This window comes from Squalius cephalus (assembly GCF_949319135.1).
Source record: "Squalius cephalus genome assembly, chromosome: 8".
NCBI lineage: Eukaryota > Metazoa > Chordata > Actinopteri > Cypriniformes > Leuciscidae > Squalius > Squalius cephalus.
The window spans coordinates 36,181,925-36,204,283 of NC_137129.1; the positions used below are offsets into that span (position 1 = coordinate 36,181,925).

Here is a 22,359-nt window from a genome sequence, read left to right on the forward strand (position 1 = left end):
CGAGTACATTTCTAATGAAAAAACTGTACTTTTACTTTGTTACGTTGGGCGACGTTCCTCTCGTTGTTTTATTTTAATGCAATACATGTTGTTAAATGCATAGTTTATTCCAAACGCGCTGTATCTTTCTTTCTGGGGCATGAGCGATGCTTAATTTACTAATGAATCACTCTTTTGAGTCGATTCTGTTCAAAGACTTCATCAAACAACTTGGCAGAACAGTCTAAATCAGTTCGCGAATCAGTTTGAATGATCTGTTCAGTTTCCTGCACGCACTGAATCGTCTGATTCATGGTTTCACACTCGGAGTCATAACAGGAAGATTTAAGAACATCAAGAGCGTTGGATGAAGTGTGGCCCTACAGTCAAGTGAAAGCAAATCTGCAAATGCATCTTATTGTTTGCCAGAGATGAAGATCTTTATTAGTTGAACATCTTCATATGCTGTCTGTGAATGAATGATTCCACAGGGCTATACATTCGATTTCATTTCATTCAGGTAATACATTTTACAAACAAACAGATTATTACGCCACGATACCACTACTAAAAAGTATGAACCAAACCAAAGGACAGGTAATGATTTTCTGGCTACAGATTCCAGAAATAATGATTGTTTCTTTCGTTTTTGTGGCAAAGATAGCCTATCTCATTATGAAAATAATAGTAATTTAAATTTAAATAATCTAAATAATAACATGTTATATATATATATATATTATTTATATAGTGTTATATTTATATATATTATTTATAGGCCTATATATGATCCGAAGTAACTAGCAACTAGCTACTTGAGTAGTTTTTTTTATTGGATACTTTTTTACTCTTACTCAAGTAACTATTAAGATTATTACTTTTACTTTTACTTTGAGTAAATATTTCTATAAGTACTTGTACTTTTACTTGAGTACAGTTTTTGGATAGTACCCACCTCTGCCCATGAGGCCACAGGAGAGGATTTATGAATGGCAGTAAAGCATTGCAACTGATGCTGGTAAGTCACATGACAATGACTTCATGACAAATGAAGTACATCTGATTTACATTCATACTATAGACCGTAATTATAGTAGTTGCAAAGTAATTACTTATTCAAAAGTACCTACTCAGAGAATGTGGATGTCATTTTCATAAAGAGTTTGTCATGCATTTGGGCAGCGAGGCTACCAGGCTTCCTTTAATAATTTATGGCCATGATATACTCATGGCAAAGTTCTTTTTCATTCTTCGCTTAGGGGTAAAAAGAAGTTTGAAATGCCTGTTCAGCCATATACTGTCCCGACGTCACCTACTCTGATGAGAGTGCCGCTTAGATAAATACACAAATATGCGCAGCACGCTTTCCTTTAATAACAAAATAAACAGGGGTGAAAAAACTGCAGTTAAAGGGGTGGTTCAGGATTTTCGACATCGGACCTCATTTTCAAGTGAGCCTGGTTGTTATTCATCAGTGGAGACAGTTTTCAAAAAAATTCACCCAGTCCTTACTTTTGGATAGTTCGCCTATGCTAGGCTAGCGCGAGTCAACGGTGCACGTTAGCCTGCCATTAAAACAGTTTTACCCACTCCACAGTACACCAAAAGCAAATAAATTATAACGCCAGACTATCGATGTAAATGTCTGTTGAGAGAATAATGTTAGAAATCAAAGTACCCTTTCATCACATTGTCAGCGGCAGGTAAATACACTTGCGTGATTGTTATGTGGACCGGCTCTCTCGGTTTCCTATAGTAACCAAATATAACTCCGCCGCTGCTGTAGACTGCTTATAAATACAGGGAACAAATTATAACTAATGCAATGTGATGATGATGAAAGGGTAGTTTGATTTCTAACATTATTCTCTCAACAGACATTTACGTCTGGCGTTATAATTTATTTGCTTTTGGTGTACTGTGGAGTGGGTAAAACTGTTTTAATGGCAGGCTAACGTGCACCGTTGACTCGCGCTAGCCTAGCATAGGCAAACTATCCAAAAGTAAGGACTGGATGAATTTTTTTGAAAACTGTCTCCACTGATGAATAACAACCAGGCTCACTTGAAAATGAGGTCCGATGTCGAAAATCCTGAACCACCCCTTTAAGAAAGTATCTGATCATAGCGATGTGGATATGTTTACAAAAGCAATTCGGCACTTCAGTCAAGTCACGTCTCGTTTATTTAGGCCTATACATCACTTTCTACAATATACTGCTTTAAAGCAAGCAGCTTTACAGTATTAAACATGAAAAACAGTGTTTAGGTCCGTTTACATCAATAAAGATAACTATATTAGCGTCCACAGCAGCGGATGATACCATTCTGTTTATTATAGCGCGTGCTTGTCTGTCACTTTAAATGTTTGAGTTTGTTACTGCAGGACTGATTCTGATTGGCTGCCACTGTTTTTATCGTTCATCAGCTGGATAAAATCATTCTGAAAGTGATTCCAACAATAGCGTTTCTTTGTGCCGTTATCATTAAAGCTGTGGTGTGAACTCTGCTATTCTTTGATATTGAGAACAATTTTTAGAACTAGGCTATATCTTTATCGTTATCTTTATAGTTGTCCTCCTTGGTGTGAATGGGCCTTAAGTCTTGCTTTCAATTCGAATTACAACAATCATTTCTACTATAAAGCAGCTCTCCATTTTGTTCATGTTTCTACTCGCATCTGATCTTGACAGAGTGAACAGAAGAAACCGGAGAAGATTTCCAAGTCAAAGAAGGTGGAGCCTCAGAGCCACACCTACCTATTATGTAATCGCTACGGACCAATGGATGTTCAAAGGTGTTCACCAGCTGGAGCAAATTATTCGAGAAAGTTCGCTTTGGCAAGCTGATTCAAATTCCTGAAACAAACTCCAAACAAACTTCGTTTTGGCCTGATATAGTACAAAATGACGACACACCAGTTCATTCTTCAAATTCGCTTGAATTATATCGGGGTCTTTAGGTGTGGAGACAGTGACCCACAACCTGATACAGCTGGATACCGCAGAAGAGAAGAAACATAAAAACCAACAGCACAACAACTATTATGTATTTGCTGCAAATGTGAACGGGGCTTACGTTTAGAAGCAGTTTAATTCAGTTAAATCACTCTAACTCCAACTAAAACACAAACAGTCGCTCACAACATCTGCGTTTGTGAATCTTTGTTAGGATTAGTAGCTCAAAATTATTGATAATCATAGTCACAAAAATATGTAGCCTACTAATACTGTGCAAAGGGCCTTTATTAGGGTCTGTGCTACTGCACTGGGCCCCGCACTCGATGGTGAACGGAAGTTACTGATCACGATCGAACGGACCAAGGGGGATGCTTGAGACAGCCCTAATTGTACATAATTGTTATTTTACACAGTGTATCAGTTGAGGGGCGTTTCATTTAATTAAAAAATAGAAAAAAATATTGCTTTAACCTGATTTTTTTTACTTTTTCATTTTTTCATTAGTGACTCGAAAATGATTTTCAAAAGATTTCTAAAGAAATCGCAATCACAAGGCGTTTACCGTGGATTTTCGTCTTCACATTGCCACAGAAATCAACGTCATGCACACATAAAAGATGTCTTTTAGAAAGCGCTTCATCTGGAAAACATCTGTTGTGTACATAAACATTTGATAAACATCTTTTAAAAAGCAGTTTTACATATATTCTAAACCATAAAATTTATGGTTTAGAATATATGTAAAACTATAAACATCTTAAAGACAGAATGTCTATAGGCCTATTATGACAGGAAACGTCTTAGAGACGATGAAAACACGCACATCAAATAGACGTCTCCGAGATGTATGTGTGCTATCGAATAAAGTGAAATCACTAGCTAAAATACACTCAAATAGTAGCTACACCCACCTAATTTGCAAATTTACATTTATCATGGTTTGTTAAAACGATAAATGATTAGCTTTTTAACATAGGAATCAAACCCATATATGCTAAAAATTCAGTTAGCAAAAATTCTTAGTTTTTAATATTCGCGGTTTTTAGTTGAGCAGGATTATGTTATAGCCTACCCCGATACGCTCACACATTTCAAACGCGATAACGATTTTACGCAATTTTTCTGCGGTCTACGGTCATCTAACGGAGTTGACTTAGATCATGAACCGGTTACACCAGACACGGATCATATAAGGCAAACTTACAATTTGGTCATTTAACAATCATAAACGGAACGATCTCGCATTAAGCTCGGCATGTGTCAGTATCTGCACTGAACTAACGTGAGCTCAAAGTTTCTCAGAGGTTGAACATGCAAAACCCGGTAACATTATAATATCGATACAATATAATATAGCCTACTAATATATTGCAGAAGAGCGCAATATATAATTTGGGGGATGAAATTATGCAACATCGCCCGAATTTTCGCTGATCTATCGAGTGTGACGAACTCCGGTGGGCTTTAAAGCAGCTTCCCTGTGTCATGTTTGATATAGAAGTGCTCCGTTATAGAACACGAGCACAAAAATAAGAAATAAAGCAGTAGACGCTTAAACATCAGGATCCCTTACCGATATGACAACAGCAAACTCTAAAGATGCTTCATGTGCAAACGGCGTCCTGTGAAGCACATTATAAGGTTCATATAACGGGAGAAGGGTGGCTTCCGCGGTCGCCAGGGCAAAGTCATCATTTAAATGAGTGAGCATGCATCAGCAGACTTATTTACCTTACAGAATGATCTCAATCCACTGGCGAATGTGTCTCCAAAAAAAAAATCTGCTCGTGAATCCCTTCTCCGGCCCCAAGTCCCTCCGTCCACTCTTATCCAAGTCTGGCAAACGTTGAGCAAGAGTCTGACAGCAGCGGAACCCTCCGTGAAGTCTCCGGTTGCACGAGCGAACGAGTGGGCGGGACCTCTAGCGGTTCAGTTTCGACACAATCGGTAATTATTTGAGGATTCTGGCGCATCTATTGCGGATGACGGGCAGTAATGCTTGCCTAGAGATAGACATCAAGAGAGTCATGTGTGATTTAAGGTTCATGTTCCTGCGCCAATGGTTTGACCTCCCTATATGATATGTATGGGCTCTGGTAATGTTTCAACTTAATTATATATATATATACATGTATCATGTGTATATATATATATATATATATATATATATATATATATATATATATATATATATATATATATATATATAATTTATTAAATAAATAAATATTACAATTTTCAGAATACCCCACAACATTAAGCACATAGTCTGCCTTTTACCTCCAACACATCTCATTTCCCACTTCATGCATTAAAAGTCTATAGGCCTATTAATATTTTTTTTGACACAACTTACTATGGAACAACATACTACTGTTATATATTGCTTATGTGCACATTACATTATTACAAAATAAATAAAACATACAAATTAAATATAGTAAATTGTCATATTTATTTTAAGCTGAAGTTGAATATTTGCAAATTCACAGAACAACAACTATACTCTTGTATTTGTTTCACTAGGTTCTGCATTTATATCATGGCTTATTGCCACCAGCCTGCCACCATCAGGAGCCCTTTTGCAATGACTTCCAAAAAATTCCATATGCCAATTTGGAATAAATTACTGCACTTATTAATCCATATTTGTGTATTTGTCAATTAAAATTTTTGTTCAACTGTTGAGCACAAAAGTTATTCACCTCAATAAATATTGCAAAATAGCCTATACAATAATGATATTAGTTGCCTGTTTCTGCACCTCATTGTTTAAACATCTGAATGATTTCACTTCTGGTTAACGTCGTCTCATAAGGGTGGACCCAAAATTGATATGGCCAAAGATGACGGGGTTCAGTAAAAAGCGAGAGACTGTGCTCATTTTTATGAGGCCATTTTAAATGTACTAGTCCAGCAGGGACATGACAAAATGCTTGGTTGCATTTGAAAATATTATAATTAAGATGAAATAAATGGAATATTTCTTTCACTTCATTATACAGAAGATACACTCTTATATCAAAATATTTAAAAAATAAATGTTCCTTATTGTTTCCAATGAGAACCTTTAACATTCCTGGAACCGCATTGAACAAAAGGTTCTTTATTGTGGAAAAAAGGTTTTTTAAATGTTCTTCACACTAAGAAAAAATGGTTCTTTTAAGGACGGATCACTGACATTATTTTCTTTGGGGAATCAAATGTTTCTTTGTGGCATCACTTCATGTGAAAACCCCTATTTGGAATCTTCATTTTTATATCAGCATCTAAATTCTGCACAAATACTGCACTGTAACAAAAAAGAAAAGTCGCCGCCTTAAATTTTCTAAGTGAAATCAACTTGAATTTGAAGTAATTTCAACTTAAATGACATTAGACTAAACAAATTTGTTGAATCTTGTATAACGTATAAAAAAAGTTGAAATTGCTCAACTTATTTTGATGAGTTAAAGCAATGTAAAAACATATGTTGTCATAACTTATTGACCATATAATGTTTTACAGTGTGAAGGACTGAGAGATGATTGCCGCCCAAGAATGACTCTTAATTTCGTTGAATGGGTCTGATCTGTTCTCAAAGGAAGACATCTAATATCTCGTCTTTCCCACATAATTTAAACATTAAGGAAGAAATAATTTAGCAGAATCAATGATGTCCAATAAATCAAAGTCTGATTTATTTTTATCTCTTCAGAGCATCCCATCTCAAGACCCCATGTTAACCAAATCAGACAGACGTTGTCTCTTCACTCGGCTTAACTCTAGTTAAAGCAGATGCAACTACAAGATTGTGCAAAACGCCACATTTTGGAAGAAACTAAATCCAAGGCTTCAATTGTTACTGAGGAAAATCATTTTCTTTAGCACTTCTTTTTAACACTCAACAGCTGTGGCTTAGTGGCTATCATCGCACCAACTAAAAAAAAAAAACCTAGGTTATTACAAAAAAAAGATACTGGACATTGAGATTTCTGCTGCTTAAAAAAGACTGCTTGAAAGAAGAGAATCTGGGATCCAGTTTTCTAAGCACCAGGATAATACAGTAATAAAGCTCATTATATCAAGAGTTTCTGTCTAAGAGCCTGTTAAAGGTTATTCTAATCACCACTGCTTGAAACCCACAGCCACAGTTTTGAGGTGCTCCATGTTCTCTCCATGATTACCGAGACACAAATGCACATTTTCTCTTATTTAAGTAACTCCCTCAGCTGTCTGGGGCATAATGAAAGCCCTCCACTGTTGTTGCCATGGTGAAAACTATAATTCCTGCCACTTTTGATTTCTTGGGTTTTAAAACCCATTTCCTGCACTTGAAAGTTGTAAAATTTCTGTCCGAAGCTAATCAGCTAGAAGTCTTACAATAATTGCACCTTTTGCAACTACATTTTCTCCTTCTCCTATATGATTCTGCCACTGAATTCTTTGCATACGCAAATGTTTTTTACCTAAATGTACACAGAGGATATAATTAAGAATTTCCAAAAGAGCTCTGAGACAGAACTTCACATATGTGGTCTTGAAGTCTGCTAATTTATTCAGTTGATATATCCTCTTAAGACATCAAAACAAGCACTTAATGATCCATCAATGCATAAACAATATTCTGGATAAAAACAAGTCTTGTCTGCTTCCAGTGAGACCCAAATCAATCAACCATCACCAGAACAAACACTGTACACGCTGCCTAAACTTAGCCTAGTGTTGCCAAGGAGAAGCTTCCTCCACATGCTGCAAAACATCCCTAGTGCTTTCCATGATTAATACATTTCTCCAATTACCAGTTGCCCTTATTGAGACAATTGTCATCACAATTCACAGAGCTGCTTTCAACCAATTCATCTCAGCAGGCTTGCAGAGATAATCTTGCACTGCAGCATTTACATGGAAGTTTAATATACAGTATAGCTCTTCATGTTGTCAGGCATTTATACATGAATATGTGTCACAGATATAGTCGAGATTTTCATGTTATATGAAAAATATGGTTGTCAAGGTGTTACTAGGTAGTGACTACATACATAAGCTACATAGAAACACATGTACACTACACTACCATTCAAAGGTTTGGGTTTGTAAAATGTTTTTGAAAGAAGTCTCTTCTGCTCACCAAGGCTACATTTATTTGATCAAAGATACCATTATATTGTAAAATACAAAAAGTAAGGTAAAAAAGTGGCTGTTTGGAATGAAATAGGCAAATGCTTAAAGGAGAACTCCGGTCAATTTTAACATTGAGCTAATTTTTTTTGTAAATTTGGAGTGCTGTCAGTACAGAGAACAACGACAAAAATCGGTGTTGCCTACACCGTGTTATCCACTTTTAAAATTTGCACCCTGTTGACTTCAATGGGGCAAGTTTTAAACCTGCTTTTAGCCTCTTAACATCCTTGATGTGTCATTACAAGTGCACAGGTCATGTGAGTGATTCCTTCGGAGTGAATGCGGGTCAATCTGACTGCAGTAGATGTGCAAGATATGAATAAAAATTATGTTTATTCAGCCAGCGCACATACCTGTATTTACATCCTGTTTTCGGTCGAAGTCCATAGTAATCAATAGTCGAGTTCACGCGCATGATCATAGGTACTAAACCAATGCGCATGAACACGACAATCGATTACTATGGACTTTGACCGAAAACAGGATGTAAATACAGGTATAAGCGCTGGCTGAATAAATATCATTTTTATTCATATCTTTCACATCTACTGCAGTCAGATTGACCCGTGTTCACTCCGAAGGAATCACTCACATGACCTGTGCACTTGTAATGACACATCAAGGATGTTAAGAGGCTAAAAGCAGGTTTAAAACTTGCCCCATTGAAGTCAACAGGGTGCACATTTTAAAAATAGAATAACTCGGTGTAGGCAACACCGATTTTTGTCGTTGTTCTCTGTATTGACAGCACTCCAAATGTACAAAAAAATGAGCTCAATGTTAAAATTGACCGGAGTTCTCCTTTAAGAGTCTATGAAGATCTTAACCAAAAACTGATGCACCTCTTGATAGGAACGTTTTTGGTTAAGATCTTGTATTGTCAATGCAAGAGTCAAGCACTCTGTAAAGTCTCCTCCAGCACATCCCAAAGACTTTCAGTGAATTTAAGATCCGGACTGAGAGGTGCCAGTTCATGTGTGAAAATGATTCTTCATGCTCCTTCACAACCATTCTTTCACAATCTGAGCCTGATGAATCTTGACATTGGCTTGGAATCCTGGAATATGGCCATGAGTCTTCCTACATGTTTGATTAAGAAATGAAAAGCTACACACTCCATCAATAAGGGTTAGAAGAACTGTTGCCAAACATATAACATGCTAGAAACATAATAATCATTGCAATAATGATCCAATCATAGACTCTTAAGCATTTGCCTATTTACATTTTTTTGGCCGGGCAGTGTATTATTACAATTTTAAATAACTGTTATCCATTTGAATAAACTAAAAAAAATTATGTATTCCTGTAATGGTATACTCCAGTCTTCAGTGTCACATGATCCTTCAGAAATCATTCTAATATGCTTATCTCTCATTATTATCAAACAGCCGTGTTGCATATGCTTTTTTATGAAAATTGCAAAAAACAAAACAAATGTAGTCAATTTAATGTCCTTAATGCTGAATAAAACCTAAACTTTTGATTGCATTTTGATATTCTGATTTCTATAAGTTATAGATCTATAGGTCTATACGGCTTTTTTTGCCATAATTTGTGGAATATGTAACAAGCTAAATTATGCAGGTCAAACTTGCAGACTTGTTTTGCAATTTGCAGGACAATCTGGGCGATCCTGCAGAATAGATTTCAACACGGTAAAATGTGTTTAATTGAGCTAAAAGCACAGCAATCCTATTATAAACTGAAAACATAGTCAAATGAACCATTATATTTATCCTAATTAACAAATACATAAGTGGCGGAGTACTTGCTGACAAGTTTTAAAAAATAAAATCCGAGAAAATATCAGAGAACCTTCAAAATCATGTACCAGAACTCCAATGGGAGAAAAACAAACTTTGTTTTGCCCGTCTGTTCACATCGCTTTCAGGTTGCGAACGTGTAATGCTCTTTCATAATTACTAAACGATGTGTTTAGTGCAAAAGATCATTAGCGCCAAACACAAGGTGAGGCAGTGACATTTCATCTCAAGTTATGTCAGCTTGAAAGAAAATTGCGAAGCCTTGTTTCAGGAAATTAGCTTCCAGGGGGATGTGAGAACGTTTGATTGTAGATGAAAGAGCGATATATTGAAATGGAAATGTGTCTGGCTGACTGTGGACGTGGATTTTGCCCCTCGGGGATGAATAAAACACATGCATTCAGCAATCTCTCTATTTGCACATAAAAGCCTCTCTATATGTGTGCTTTATTGTTTATCTCTACATTTGCAGAGGAGACAAAGCTGTAGTTTTATTACATCCTCTGCCAGTATTAACCACTAATTTGCTCAATAATTTGTGGACATTTACCTCACATAGCCCAGTCTGACCGTCTGTTCTGCTGTGTGACCAGCGTTTGATTTATGCTACAAACAATAAGAAAATACTGCCAAAACAACATTCAGGCAAAATAACAAATGTGCCTCATTTCCCCCCTCAGAGCCCAACGTTCAGCAAGTACCCTGCTCATCATCACACTGGCATTCAGCCTCTGTTATAGATCCACTGTGAGCAGACAGATGGGTAATATAGTAGGCTACACATCTGTTGGGTATCTCAGAGGTATGAGGAGGCTCTTTGCCACCTACAGAATGGGACGTCTTCAGTGTAGTTAGTACATACAATTCCCTACACATGTCCATTTATGCTGATATTTTGGACAATATCAGCATAAATCACTATTTTGTGATGAATGCATTGTTAAGAAACAACATAGACCATGAGTTTCCTAGACGGTGGTTCGCGAACCCCTGGGGGTTTTGAGGGAACTGCAGGTGTTCATGAGTTGATGAAAACCTTGTAATAGCTTTACATGCATCCAAGGTCAAAAAACACTTTAATTTTCTCATAATATATTGTACATCACCTCATTTCTCTAAAAGTCTCATTTCTCTAAAAACGGTTTGTTCGAAGATTATGGCTGAATCCGAAATCGCCCATGAACCCTCAATCACTATTCCCTATGCTACTCCACCAATACAGCTCACTTGAAGGAGTGAATAAAAACGAGTGAGTGAATTCGGACAGCCGTTGAGAGTACATCGGCTGTACACTCGTTATTGCGACGCATTGTACAGACAACGTCCACTATGGTTTCGGACACCACTACAAATGGCTTTCCCCTCAAATAATGCCCTATTTAAGAGAATAAGGGGCGATTTTGGATTCAGCGTGTCTCTCTAAACTCCTTTCCACCAGCCTACTCTGCTCTGATTGGTCAGACGGCTAAGTCTGCTGTGATTGGTCTACCGCTTACAGCTCGTGTCGGATCATATTTGAACTTCAGCTCCGGATCTTCCTCAGCACTGTGATACGAAGAGGAACGATGGCGTCCGTTTTTCCATTTCAAATCCGGCACGAGTCCTCATTCTTTTATAGAGCACGCAAAGTGGATTTGCAGTCTTCTCGACAACACGAACCAAACTCTTCCAGCCCTCAGCTACAACTACAGTTTTGGAGGGCGGGTCAAAGTCGGCATTGTTCGCGGACAGCCAATAGAGACTGGAAGGATGTCATTATGCAAATTTGTTACATTGTTACGTATGTTACAGGAATTGCTGACGACTTGTTTTGGCAGTTCAGAATCGATTCTTTTAGGAAACAATAACTTTATTTGTCGTGCACTTTGATCTGTACAACTTTGCAGACCTTTTACATTCACAAACAGCAATATTGCACTACATAGAAGGTTATAATCGAAAAAGTATAATAGAGGCACTTTAAATAATGAATTAGAACATTGAAAAAAATTCAGAAGCAATTTGTAAACCATCCCAAAAGGAATATTTTGGGTTCAATATGAATTACGCTCAATTGACAGCATATTTTGATATATACTTTTTAAGTTGATCCAACTATTCACTTTTTAATTTTTTTAACACTAATTAGTGTTAAAAAAAAAAACTATTCCAAAAAAAAAATTGTAAAAGCCCAAAATGTGGTTTCAGTGAAGTAGCCTACTTAAAATGGAAGTGAATGTGGACAATATACTGGATTTAAAAAAATAAATAATAATTTCATAAATGCACTTACATTTTTCCATTAAAATGTGTATTATTTGAGCTATAAATCAATTGTTTTAGGGTTTGTAGCATTCCGTTATCATGGCTGCAAAGTTGTAAAACTGGATATAACTTTGCACAGGAGAGCGATTTATCAGACTAAAATCATGTTAACACACATCTGTCTTGTGGCTAAACTTAAACTGAGTATTTTAATGCTTTAATGCAAATTGGACACTAATTTTATCATAAGTGCCTCACTGTGTATATATTGGCATTATGTAATAAAAACAAAATCATGTCAAATCACGATTGCTGGTTTTCAATGATAATTGCAAGTTACGTCAACACATTTTTACAAGGAAATAATAATGATTTACTTTGATATTATTCAAAACCCCAATTTGAAACAGTTTTAAGGCACTGTACACTATATCGTTATAATATAAAAAAATATAATTTTCTGTTATCTTAAAGCTTTAACAAACTGTCTGACACTTTATTTACAGTGACTCACAAATTAGCAAAAGTGATTCATCCTAAGGAGACAGTAACATGACAGTAACATTAGAGACGCAAAATTCCCAAAACAACTATATGGACCGAACAGACCTTTGTTTGTCCTCGCCATCAAAAGGACAGCGACAGTTTCAGATGGATTGTGGGTTAAACCGGAATGAGTCAGACAATGTTCCTCTTACAGTTTCCCCTGTTTAAAACAGCCTCCAGTGCTGCTAGAATATGTCGCACAGCCAAACACTTATCCGCAAGGACACACAGAGAGCACAGTGTTAAAAGGGGAGACAGAGAAGTCAATTATATATGTTACATAAAAGCCATTGTTCCTTTAACATACTGGGACTATAAAACAATACAGCCTTAAAAAGAAGTTCAAGTTGTAACAGTCATTGCTCAGTACAATCAAGAGACAATAAACCTGATATATGTATTAAATAAATCCTGAACACTGTGGCATTTCAAATCAAATGTATAATAGTTTTATTATTATTATTATTTTAAAAAATATTGAATGAAAATAAGTTAAATAATTTTAAAAAAAAGTACTGACCCCAAATAAAAGAATAAAAATGTATATTAAAAATGTAATAATATACATTTAATATATATTTAATTATAATAATTGAATACAATATTTTATATTATTTTATATAAAATATTATTTTAAATAACATTTTATTTTTTTAGTTTTTACTCATTTAAAAAAAAATCTAAATTGATCATGACCAATTGATTATGACATTAACATGACTGCAATCACACAAATGCAAATGTATATACGATCAAGCTATTGTGTACTTCTAAGAAAAACTTTAAACAGCTTTTAAAACTTGGACTTTGTCATGGTCTTACTTTTCCATTATGTTCCTGATTTGATTCTCCATGCTCTTTTTTCCCCTCGCCGGTACGTTTAAAGCATTTAAATATAGCCGAGCTGAGTGTAGCTGAGCTTTGATGAGGTTGAATGTGAAAGTGCTCTTCACAGAGGAGAACACTGCATTATGGGATAAATGCGGCTGTACATTGGGGCTGCTCTCGCACAAAAGCCATCGCTGACACTGGCTGAGGGAAGGTAACTGGATGTACATAAACACAAACACACACACACACACACACACACACACACTTTGCAGAGTGGCAGCTGGGCTCATCTGCCCGGCAGGGATAACGAAACAAAGACGGACGAGAGAAAAGCAGCAACGAACGGGCATGAAAAAGATTAAATAAACTTGGTTGGTATAGAGCACCAAAGGAGTCGCGCGCATACAAGTGCGAATGTGTGTGCATGTATAAAATGCATGTTGTATGAAATTGGTTAGAAGAGAGAGAGAGAGAGAGAGAGAGAGAGAGAGAGAGAGAGAGAGAGAGAGAGAGAGAGAGAGAGAGAGAGAGAGAGTGACAGTGAGGGGGTGGGGAGGGAGAACGAGAGAGGCACAAAAAAAAAAAATCACAAAGGATTCTGTGGCGAGAGAGATTGCTGTAGCCATAGAGCAGCACAAGCAATGGAATATGCAGGCCTGTTACAGCCTCGGGGCTTCTGGGTAAATAGAGAGAGCATAGCAGGATTGGCCTGGTTTGCTCTATGGCTTACCTAACACTATTGTGAATGCAGATCTGCGCCGTTTTCAGAAACAGGTTCAGTTCCATTCAGATTCAATTCAATTCAGATATGCTTTTCACTTTAAATAGCTCATCTTTTTTCTGAAAAGTTCCTGCAACATAAAAGATGTCAAGCTCATAGTCATATTAATGGAGCATTGACATTATAAATAAATGATCAGTGGAATTTGAGATTGTATTTAAGATATGAAAGATTTGCACTAATTAGTGTTTGTCTAATCATGCATCACTTCTTCTGTTGCTCATGCTGAGAGTGATGTGTTTGTTCAAATCTGTATCTGTAAATATTAAACTTCAATTATGCTACAGACATGAATGATTACTCAAAAATCATGTGTCTTGTTGAAAATTGTCAGCTGCTGGACAATAAAAGAGGTGAAAAATTACCATAGAATTACATTGAAGGAAGGTCCCGATCCATAGAGACCAGAATATTACAAAGGTGGGCTCTTTTGGTGCAATGGCAGTTTTGCATTGGCGAACACCATTTATATTTTCTTCAGAAAATGTAAACAGACTTAAAATACCCTAGCAACCACATAGCAACAAGCTTAAAAACATATGCATTCTGGTAATTGGCAACAGTCCCCAGCATTTACGAACACCACTCACATTATTTTCAGAAAATGTAAATAGACTTGGGTCAGTAGGCAACCACCTAGTAACCAGCCAAAATACCTTATCAACCACATAGCAACACCCTGGCAACGGCCAACAACACCTGACATCATGGAAATCAAGTTTTGCATTGGCGAACACCATTTATATTTTCTTCAGAAAATGTAAACAGACTTAAAATACCCTAGCAACCACATAGCAACAAGCTTAAAAACATATGCATTCTGGCAATTGGCAACAGCCCACAACACTAACATCATGATGGTCAAGTTTTGCATTTACGAACACCACTCACATTATTTTCAGAAATAGACTTGGGTCAGTAGGCAACCACCTAGTAACCAGCCAAAATACCTTAGCAACCACATAGCAACACCCTGGCAACGGCCAACAACACCTGACATCATGGAAATCAAGTTTTGCATTGGCGAACACCATTTATATTTTCTTCAGAAAATGTAAACAGACTTAAAATACCCTAGCAACCACATAGCAACAAGCTTAAAAACATATGCATTCTGGCAATTGGCAACAGCCCACAACACTAACATCATGATGGTCAAGTTTTGCATTTACGAACACCACTCACATTATTTTCAGAAAATGTAAATAGCCTTGGGTCAGTAGGCAACCACCTAGTAACCAGCCAAAATACCTTAGCAACCACATAGCAACACCCTGGCAACGGCCAACAACACCTGACATCATGGAAATCAAGTTTTGCATTGGCGAACACCATTTATATTTTCTTCAGAAAATGTAAACAGACTTAAAATACCCTAGCAACCACATAGCAACAAGCTTAAAAACATATGCATTCTGGCAATTGGCAACAGCCCACAACACTAACATCATGATGGTCAAGTTTTGCATTTACGAACACCACTCACATTATTTTCAGAAAATGTAAATAGACTTGGGTCAGTAGGCAACCACCTAGGTACCAGCCAAAATACCTTAGCAACCACATAGCAACACCCTGGCAACGGCCAACAACACCTGACCTCATGGAAATCAAGTTTTGCATTGGCAAACACCACACACATTTTCTTTAGGAAATGTAAACAGACTTGGGCTGGTAGACAAGCACATAGCAGCCACCCAAAATACCTTAGCAACCACATAACAACACCATAGCAACGGCCCACAACACTTAACATCCTGGCAATAAACTTTAGCATTGGTGAACAACACTCACATTTTCTTTAGGATATGTAAACAGACTTGGGCTAGTAGACAACCACCTAGCAACCACCCAAAAATACCTTAGCAACCACATAACAACAGGCTAAAAAAACATTAACACAATGGCAATGAGATTTGCATGAGCAACCACCACTCACATAATCTTCAGTGTCATTATTTGTAAATATTTCAAAAATAATATGTAAGAAAAAATGTTTGCACACGTCTGGTTGACCCAAAAGAGCCTGAAAGGATGAGTCAAATGCCTGACTGTATATTTGTGGCTCTAATGCAATGTGACATACATCACAAAAGGTTTGATTCAAACATACATCCAGCACTGTGAATTGCCTCTGTAGATGAAAACATGTGGCCATTATGGACGTTGCAAGCGTGCTGCTATTGTTCGAAACCATTTTGTCATTGTTGACTGTGCCGCTCACTCTCTGTCAATTGTGGCAATAATGGATGGTGCATTCAGAGGAAAATGTGAACCAGAGAAACAAAAATAAATACAGCAATGTCATTTTAGGCATATTCAGAGTTGCTGGAGATAAAGGGTGGGAACTACAGGGATTTTACTTTTGTTTGTATTATAATTTGCATGAATGCAGACTCGTGAACATTTTGACCTTTTAAAGCAAGCAATGTTTCTAATAACAGGCCTCATAGATAACAGAATAAAGATGTTAACATTTACTGAAGAATATGTGAGGAGTGTACGACTGGGCAAAACTCAACGGCATTATGTTAGTGTGTTGTGCGTGGTTGTCACCTTTTAGATTGGCCTCAAAGCAGAAGATAACTCAAACCATTTCGATAATGCAGAAGTTAACATTTGCATTTCCCAAACTTAGCACCACTAATAAACCTGCAGGGAGTCACAGGAAAGAAGAAAGGCAACAGATAAAAAACATATTTTGCTCTTTTCCACGGCAGTGCTGACGGCTTAGAGAGTTTCTTTCCTTCAAGCACACACAGTAGAGATGCTTATATCCTCTGGGAGAGAAGAACATTTACAGAACAGCAAACATTTCATGAGTCTCTAATGGCATCCTCAGCATTGACAGATTGACAGGAAAGGTAAAGAAAATGATAATGACCTCCTCAGACATAATGAAAGTACTCATGGCTCTCTTAGCGATAATAGATTATCCTCTTTAACAGCTGCTTTACTTCTCGCATATGAGAAACTGTCAAAATTTTATTAATATGGAGAGAGGCCTCAACTTTAAGAGGGTAAAGCTGTAACAGTTACTTCATGGTTCATATCTTTTCAAAGACTATTACATTATAGAAAGCAATGTCTCTGATAAAGCTAATTATGACCGTATGTGTAAAACAGAGCCATACATTTTCAATTATCTTATAACATTTACTGCATAAACAAACGATTTTAAACTAATTTCAGCAAATATTAATGGTACATTAACATTATGACAGAATTGCCATAATTATGATAGACAGATAGATGAACGAAGGGACAGACAGACAGACGGAGGGAAAAACGAACAGACAGACAGACACATAAATGGACGGAGGGACAGACAGACAGACAGATGGATGGATGGATGAATGGACAAACAGACAGACAGATGGACGGAGGGACAGATAGACAAATCGATTGACATACAGATAGATGGACAGACAGACGGATAGAACGATAGACATACAGACGGAGGGACAGACAGACAGAGAGATGAATGGATGGATTACAGACAGACAGTTAGATAGACAGACAAACGGAAGAACAGACAGATAATTTGACGGAGGGACAGACAGACAGATGGATGGATGAATGGACAGACAGACAGACAGATGGATGGAGGGACAGATATACAAATAGATTGACATACAGATAGATGGACAGACAGACAGATAGAACGATAGACATACAGACGGAGGGACAGACAGACAGATAGATGAATGGATGGATGACAGACAGACAGTTAGATAGACAGAAAAATGGAAGAACAGACAGATAAATGGACGGAGGGATGGACAAATAGACAGACAGAAAGACCGACAGACGAAGAGACAGACAGACAAACGGAGGAAGGGAGGGACAAACGGACAGATAGACAGATGAAGAGACAGACAGACAAACGGAGGAAGGGAGGGACAAACGGACAGATAGACAGACAGATAGATGAACGGATGGACGGACAGACAGACAGACGGAGGGAAAAACGGACAGACAGACATACAGATGGGCAGAGGGACAGACAGATAGATGGATGGATGAATGGACAAACAGACAGACAGACAGATAAATGGACGGAGGGACGGACAAATAGACAGACAGAAAGACAGACAAACAGACCAACAGACGAAGAGACAGACAGACAAACGGAGGAAGGGAGGGACAAACGGACAGATAGACAGACAGATAGATGAACGGATGGACGGACAGACAGACAGACGGAGGGAAAAATGGACAGACAAACATACAGATGGGCGGAGGGACAGACAGACAGACAGATAGACAGACAGATGGATGGATGAATGGACAAACAGACAGACAGACACATAAATGGACGGAGGGACAGACAGACAGACAGATGGATGGATGAATGGACAAACAGACAGACAGACAGACAGATGGACGGAGGGACAGATAGACAAATCGATTGACATACAAATAGATGGACAGACAGACGGATAGAACGATAGACATACAGACGGAGGGACAGACAGACAGAGAGATGAATGGATGGATGACAGACAGACAGTTAGATAGACAGAAAAATGGAAGAACAGACAGATAATTTGACGGAGGGACAGACAGACAGATGGATGGATGGATGAATGGACAAACAGACAGACAGATGGATGGAGGGACAGATATACAAATAGATTGACATACAGATAGATGGACAGACAGACAGATAGAACGATAGACATACAGACGGAGGGACAGACAGACAGATAGATGAATGGATGGATGACAGACAGACAGTTAGATAGACAGAAAAATGGAAGAACAGACAGATAAATGGACGGAGGGACGGACAAATAGATGGACAGAAAGACCGACAGACGAAGAGACAGACAGACAAACGGAGGAAGGGAGGGACAAACGGACAGATAGACAGATGAAGAGACAGACAGACAAACGGAGGAAGGGAGGGACAAACGGACAGATAGACAGACAGATAGATGAACGGATGGACGGACAGACAGACAGACGGAGGGAAAAACGGACAGACAGACGGAGGGACAGATAGACAAATCGATTGACATACAGATAGATGGACAGACAGACGGATAGAACGATAGACATACAGATGGAGGGACAGACAGACAGATAGATGAATGGATGGATGACAGACAGACAGTTAGATAGACAGACAAACGGAAGAACAGACAGATAAATGGACGGAGGGACGGACAAATAGACAGACAGAAAGACAGACAGACAGACCGACAGACGAAGAGACAGACAGACAAACGGAGGAAGGGAGGGACAAACGGACAGATAGACAGACAGATAGATGAACGGATGGACGGACAGACAGACAGACGGAGGGAAAAATGGACAGACAAACATACAGATGGGCGGAGGGACAGACAGATAGATAGACAGACAGAGGGACAGACAGATGGATGGATGAATGGACAAACAGACAGACAGATGGACGGAGGGACAGACAGACCGACAGATGAAGGGACAGACAGTCAAATGGAGGAAGGGAGAGACAAACAGACAGACAGATAGATGGACGGAAGGACAAACAGATAAAACATTTATTTTAAACCAAGTACTGCATCAATGAGTCAATATTCCTACATAAATTATTCCGCAAATGTTTGCAAACATTGTCAATAATTGTCCACCTGAAACACAAATCACTGCATTGCATATCATCCTCAACAATTCAGTTGCTATGAGACTTTTTAGTCAGTTTTGGATGTCAATTACAATTCGAATATCCCACATTTATCTTTGAATTAAATAGCACATGAAAATCATCTGTCTCCCATAAAACAATCATTCCTGAAATATTATAATTACTTTAACAGGTGCAAATTTTGGCCTCTCTATCACCATCTGTAGTTGAAACAAAGCAATTGCCAGTTAGGCTACTTGCTCTTTAACATCAGTGAATGACGTTCAAAATACAAAGCATCTTATAGACACCTATAAAATTGAAATATTCAAAAGCATAATTGTGACCTTAAGACTGCATATGTACTGAAACCCGCATTTGCTCGAGGCGTGTTTCCATTCTACACGCTAAGCTTACTTCAAACCTAATGGGGGAACAAGCTTAGCTGGATTTTTAATTAAATGATATCACACTTTACCATAGTCCCTCTCATTTTCTCTGTCTCCAGTGTTCCTTTTGTGCCAAAGCGCAACACCCAAATATACAACAGTTCTCACCGGCAAGGACAAATGGGCAGATGAGTTTCCAAAAGGCCATAAAAAACTAAAGTGATTTACGTAGGCTCATATTTGGAGATTACTTTGATCTTCCAAAGGGCTGAAACCCACATTCATCCGAAGTCTCGCTCTCAGAGGAAAACCCATGCAGATAACCGCTGTCTGGATTTGGATGACATGGGCAGACTAAGCTGATATTATGCCTGCTGAGGCTGTCTTTCACATGTCACTCTGCATGTCATGCTTCCCTGGTTGAGGAGCTCGGGGAAACCAGTGCCACAAATACTGATTGCTCTTTTTAGTGAACCATACTACCAGTACAGAACAATGGCCCATGGAGCATGAAAAGGTAAAAAAAAACATGCTCTTAGGACAAGGCTGTGTGTGGCAACCTAAAGAGAGAATTTACCCAAAAATAAGGCCTCTGTCATGGACCATAATCCACTTGTATCGCTTCAAATGTCCCAGTCTGGATGCATGGGTTTGTATAGCTATACAGTACTTGCCTCTGATGGAGGGTTGTTTACCTCTGATGGCGATTTGAAGGTGTGGAAAGATCCAGGGCTGTCTGAAATGAAGTTGGAATCCATCAAACATAGTTTCCAAAAGCATGGTCCCACCTGTCTGAAATTCTCATTGGTCAACAAATGCCTACAAACATTTTTTTTTTTTTTACAAACCTTTGGTTACATCACAAAGTGTCAATTTCAAAAACCCTAAAGAGTGCATTAGCTCTTTAACAGATACTATAGTCGAGCACAAGTAAGCAAACAACTAAGTGTGAATGCCTGTCCAGTGTTGTTATTAACATTTAACCAAACAATAACTAAAGAGTTGATGGGCCCCATTGACTTCCATTGCATGGAAGAAGAATAAAATTACTATGGAAGTCAATGGGGTCCAACAACTGTTTGGTTACCCATATTCTTCAAAATATTTTCTTTTGTGTTCAACAGAAGAAAGAATTTCATACAGGTTTATAACAACATAAGGGTGAGTAAATGACAGAAGTTTAATTTTTGGGTGAAGCAACCCTTTAAAGGAAAAAATATATATAAAAAAATGACTAAACATTAAACTAAAATTTAAAAGAAAACTGATGATATAAATATAAAAGCAAATTCTAAATATTAATAAATATAACAGTGCATGTTGCAAATTAGTGATAAAACATTGAAAATTCGAATTAACTTGACATATCAACACATTAAGTTTAGGAATGCACCGATATGAAAATTCTAACCAATAACAATAAGCTGCTAATTTTCATTTTATGGCTATTAACCAAGAAATAGCCAATCCCAAAATTATATACAAAATAAATACACTACAAGTGATTTTAGACATCATGATATGTCTTTTGAGATTTGCTAAAGATTACATTTAAAGAGTTATTAAATTATAAGTGTTTTAAAGATGTACTTTAAGTGAGTTTTAGATGACGACAAAGATATTCTAAATGAAAAACAGGGGAAATGAGCATGCCCAATTAAAGTCCCCATGAAATCAAAATGTAAGTTTTCTGGCTTTTTTAGGGTTAGGGTTTCATGTTAGCATCATGTGTGAATCACCGCAGTGCGAGCACAGTCTGCTCCGGTCCAGAGTCACGATAGCACAGAGGGGATCATGAGTTGACGCAGACCAGAAAAAGTATCGGACCCATTTAGAATGAGAGACGGTTAGACAGACTCGGCATTAGAAACAGCAGTGACAAGTAAAAGAGATAACACCGGTGCCACCAACATAAATTACACACTTTAAGTTACCTATTTTGCTTTAGTAACAGTTTCATATTAAATCTAAAAGGGGAATCTATTAGACTGAGGCTGTCATAAGCTGTCAAATACTGCTTTACTGAGCTCAACAGCTTTGGCCGAGCTGTGATATAAACAAAATGCTATTGGTTATTTTAAAAAGGGGGA

At 37.6% G+C, this 22,359-nt stretch overlaps 1 protein-coding gene across 3 annotated transcripts in view; it reads right to left on the minus strand.

The window, feature by feature from the left end:
• Nucleotides 1–22,359, minus strand: part of jupb (junction plakoglobin b) — a 104,856-nt gene that overhangs the window by 71,953 nt on the left and 10,544 nt on the right. The window contains exon 1 of one of the 3 annotated variants that reach the window (XM_079878642.1): nucleotides 4,670–4,933. The exons of 1 other annotated variant lie outside the window; for it this stretch is intronic. The gene's annotated coding sequence lies outside the window, so the exon portion shown is untranslated. Of the gene's footprint in view, nucleotides 1–4,511; nucleotides 4,934–22,359 lie in introns of those variants that run through there. One more of the 3 variants, XM_079878643.1, reaches the window with a different exon arrangement.